This window comes from Protopterus annectens, chromosome 1.part1 (assembly GCF_019279795.1).
Source record: "Protopterus annectens isolate FY-2018-M chromosome 1.part1, PAN1.0, whole genome shotgun sequence".
Classification (NCBI taxonomy): domain Eukaryota; kingdom Metazoa; phylum Chordata; order Ceratodontiformes; family Protopteridae; genus Protopterus; species Protopterus annectens.
In genome coordinates this window covers 975,673,652-975,678,734 of record NC_056726.1, presented here as the reverse complement: position 1 = coordinate 975,678,734, position 5,083 = coordinate 975,673,652, and the positions used below count along the sequence as shown (strand labels likewise).

General features: G+C 40.0%; 1 non-coding gene across 1 annotated transcript; it reads right to left on the bottom strand.

Moving 5' to 3' along the window:
- Window positions 1-251: 251 nt before the first annotated feature.
- On the bottom strand, window positions 252-416 carry LOC122816846. Its single transcript, XR_006367107.1, has one exon. It is a non-coding gene; the product is annotated as a U1 spliceosomal RNA (small nuclear RNA).
- Between the last annotated feature and the right edge of the window lie 4,667 nt (window positions 417-5,083).

Genomic DNA, 5,083 nt, shown 5'->3' with positions numbered 1-5,083 from the left:
TGCACGACACTAGCCCTATGTCACAGACCACATCAAGAGCAGTGATGTGATTACATGTATACTAGAGGAAATAGCCTGGAGGTCAAAGTGGGTGACCTAAGGATTTTAAGAATTTATGCTCATGTTGGCATTCTCAGATGGCCTAATTATGCCAGCTGCCAGCCCATGAATAAATAAGGAATTACAATGCATGGGTGCAGCAGTGGGCAAGTGGAAGGGCACATGGGTATGTTAGCAGTTTGAGGAGTGCACAGGCTAGCTTAATATTAATCATAGTCTCTACCTCAATTATGCAGTTGAGTTTCCCACATTTGAGGAAATCACAGGGGTCAACCCAACCAAAATGTGCAATGGACAAGCCTCTCCCTGGGGAAACCACCTTCTTGATCATGGTATTCCCCCTGCCAGGTAAGGTTTTTGACATGGTGTCACACAAATTACTAATCTCTGTTCTCACTGACCTATCCTTTTCCCAATCAACTACTGATTGGTTTCACAGCTATCTAACTGGCCACCAACAATCAGTTGTCTGGCATAATGACCTATCTCCTCGACTTCCTGTAACACTCGGTGTCCTCCAAGGCTCCATCCTTGGTCTCCTACTATTTTCACTTTTCACCAATGATCTATTCGCAGCCATCGAGCATGCCTCTCTTATACAGTATGTATATGACTCCACCCTCATCTGCTTAGCCCGAACTATAACTGAACTTCACAAGATCACACAGGAAACCTTTTCATCTGTAAAACGCTGGCTATCTAATGACCAGTTATTACTCAACCCAAGCAAGACTAAACTCTTTCTCTTCCAACCCACTAAAATCTAACCCAATCATCCCCCACATTTATATTCTAGTCAAAGACAATACCGTCATCTCCCCAACATAACACACCAAACTACTTGGTGTTAAGATTGATACAATCTCATATTTGACACTCACATTTCTCTTACCATAAAAAAAGGTTCACAAAAAACTACGAGCTTTGCAAAGAAACAAACAATTCCTCACCAAGACAGACAGAATTTCTGCTGCCCCAATTCCCACCTAATTTCCACTTTGCTATACACATTTCCTATACTTACCTATCTTAGACAAACAGACCTAAACAAGCTTATGGCTTGCTACAATAAAATTGCTAAGTTTGCCACTGGTCCATCTTATCACAGCCACCACTTTATCTCACTTAGAGAACTTGACTGGCTTGAACTCCCTCAACTTCTTCACCTGAATCAACTCTTTTTCACCCACAAGTTAGTAAACCATCCTCTTAAAGTCCTATCTCTTCAAAACCTTCTCCAGCCCTACTGTTCCACTAGTCCTGTGCACTCCAGTAGCAGAAATCTACTTCTAGTGACCAAACCCAAGAACTCAGCAGGAGAAGCACTATCCTCCTGTGTCATATCCAGATTATGGAACAATCCCCCCGCCCCCCATAACCACACTACCTTCTTGCAATCACTTCAAGACTGCACTAAAAACTCACTTAAAAAGTCTCTGATATGCCCATGCACCAATCCCGACTAGTAACCTTCCTTTTTACCTCCCCTTCCTCTCCCCTCCCCTAGCCACCCTGTCTCACACCATCTGATCATTGCATTCCTGCCTCTGCAGGCTCCAGCTCAACCTTTACCCTCCCCTTCCCTCCTCACTCAATCTCTCAGACCTGTTATAACATGCTTTACTACCTCACTTCATCTCAACTCCAAATGCATATCCAACTGACTTACACCTAGCTTCCTCTCACTGGGACGTATACTACTCACTCAGTCTCCTCACTTAGTCCTCTATCTTCCCCTTCCATCCCATTAGCCCTTCTAGCTTGTTCCACCTTTGTGTGGAGCATCTGCTTTATATCTGCCTGAGTTTAGTGCAATATTTGTATATAAGATTTAGGTATGAGTTTAGAACAGTATCCCTTTGAGCTTAGTACTATCTGTGTATACATCCTACCTTTATTCCTAGCCTCTAGCTAGATATTTGTATATCTGTTATTACTATGTTTCATATTGTAAGTATAGCTAATGTTTGCTGCAGTATATATTATTTGCTATTATATGTATATTCAATTGTTCTTCATGTACTCTGCTGCTCATTTATTGTTCTGTGGAACTTTTCTCTTCGGGCCTCCACTGAAAAAGGACTTGTGTCCCGTTGGAATTTCCCCGGTAAATACATAAATAAATATGAGAGGGCAGTGTTGTTGTAGGTGATGTCCTAGAGGTATTTAGACTTTGCTGTTCATTTAAATTAATATAGAGGGGGGTGGGAAAATAATGAAGTAATTAAAGGACGGCAATCAAGAAGACAGAACTAGTGAGAAAATGGAAAATGGGGAGTAAGCATGAAGGGTGCTCAAAGAGGCAGGAAGGAGAAAGAACAAAAATGCATGATGTGCAATGCCAGTAACCAAAAGGTGAAGTAGGCTGCCGTGGGATATGACAAAGCGGAAATTGCCAATGTAATGAATACTTGGGTAGTGGGCAAATGGGATTAGGACATGGTGCTTCTAGACTATAGGAAGGGAAGAGATTTTTGAAAGAATAACACATATAGCTTAGTTTTTTTGTATGGATTTAAGTGTTAACATGTTTTTTAATTATTTATTATTCTTAATTAATTGCAAACTCTGCAGATTTAAGTAAATTATTGCTCATGTCAAAGATATCAGGTGGTTAAACAAATTATCCACGAAACTTAAAATTTACAGGAAATAAATTACTGTTTCATTTTCACACAGAAATGTGTGACTTCTGTGTAAAATAAATTCATAGTTTCCCATTATACTGAACAAGTTATGACTTCCTGGATAATGTTACTTTTTGAAGCTGCTTTCTTTTAAGGCAAAAAACTTTTAGCACTTCATCCCTGGAATCAGTTTGATAACTTAGGCTGTATCATGAAGGTGTATCTGTATAGCTGCCATACTGATATACTAACAGTCAAATAAGAAACAAAGGATGCAGTAGTCAAAAACATTAGATGGTACCCAGGACCTTCTAGTCTATGTAAAATGGGAAGGTAGAATGTGTATGCATAAATGAAGTAATAAAAGTACAAGTTTTTGCCTCTTCAGAGTTCCAGGAAACAGAAATAGAGTTTATGAGCAGATATTAGAAAAATTAATGGCACAAATTAATCCCTGACTGTCCTCTGTAGTGTAGGAACACTATGATCTGTTATCCTATTGTTCCGGACTTGCTTTCCTGTCTCTATTTATCTACTACATAGCTCTGTAGAAATCACTTAATCAAAACACGTTCCTGGTTTGTGTGCAGTTCCTTTAACAGGTTCAAAAATAAAGAGAGAAAGGGCTGCTACCTGTGGTAGTCCAGATATAAATGTTGAATGGTATCAGGTTACTAGAGCATAGCAGTGTATACTGAACTCATGCTAGAGATATCTTCCGTAAGGTACTTTCTGAAAAGGGAGAGTGGGATAAGGTGGCAGGGGGTGGTAGTGTGGAGTTTTCTAATGCTATTAGACATGCATTGTATTCTTCTACTTGTAATAGCACATTCAGCTGCCAGAGAAACATACATGCTGAGAGGTACAGTTGTAATTATAATTAATTATTAGGCAATTATCTATAGACCATTACAAGCCTAACCAACACAACACATGCAGGGGTAGAATTTTCAGCTGTCCATCTTATTATCTAGGTTTGCCTCAGAGGTGGCAGGGGTACTGTCATGTTTAACATGTAGTGGAAGAAATTTGTTCCAGTAGTGTGGTCATAATGGGGTATGAATTTATCACATCTGAATGTCCTATTTGTCTGTTGACCAAGGTTTAGTTCCTTTTAATGTGTGTTTTAGAAGCCATACATTGTGTGAGAGAGTAGAAAGTCAAGGGGTGATATATATTTTCATACCTTGAAAGGGTAGCCACAGACCATCACTGAGGAATCTACAAGAGACTCAGTACAGAGAGACAGAGAAACAGCTGCCACTCTAGCCAGAAAACGAGGGTTGAAAGATCTTTTCTCATTAGGAACACTGAGGTCTCCCAAGTTGAGTGGGTTGGGAAGTTGGCATAATAGTTAAGGTGTTTACCTTACAGACAAAAAGTGCAAGGTTTTATTCGTGCATGGGTTGATTGGCTAGGCTTAAAATGGCCTACAAGGGCAGTTAGCCTAGTACTAATCTATGAACCTATGAATGAGTGATATGTTTTTTGGCATATATGCCAAAAGGGTGCACTATATTCAATACTGGGTCTGGTGAAAGATGAGTACAGGATAATTGAGACTTCTTTGGAGCTAGAGGAGATGCCTTTGGAAATTAGATGAACCAGACAGAAGGCTTTCCATACTACAGGTGAGACATGATGCTCAAAAGATAAGGAAGTCTTGGCAAGAGTGCCAGGATCTCTAGTAACAGTGTCTGATTGAATGGGATATTGTTTTCCAACATTGTTAGTTATTGTTTGTCTTTCGGCTTTTCCCAGTAAGGGGTTGCCACAGCGGAACTCCGGTCTGCTAATGATTGGCAGTAGATTTTTATGAAACGCCAGATCGATGCCCAACCTTCAATGAAGGCATGCCCATTTACTCACGCATGTCATTCGAATGCTACCCAACCGCGGGGAGGACATGCAGACTCCACACAGAAGGCACTCCCAAGCCCAGCCGAGAATCGAACGGGAGAACCTCTTGCTGTGAGATAACAATGCTACTGCCGTCCCACCGTGGCTTACTGTGTTCCAACATTGTTAGTAGAGACTAAAAATGTATCTTATATGTACCTGCAATGATTTATGGGAAACATATAATTGTTACTTATTCAATTTATATAACATTCAAGTTGGGCTTAAAAGAATATCTTCAATGTACAAAAAAGTGACTCAGTGAAATATTCATTACTGTAATAATGTTATTATAGCAATGGCTGGTAGGCATGAACTGTGAACAAGCATTTACATTTGACAGCCTAGACATGATCCTTTGTACATTTTCAGTCACATATTTGCACCAAGTGACCCAGAGAAGATGTGATAATGAAGACGTCACCTGTCTGAAGGGCTAATGTACAGAGGGAGTTTTCCTTAGATACCACTATAATTTAATAAGGTTTTAAAACTGA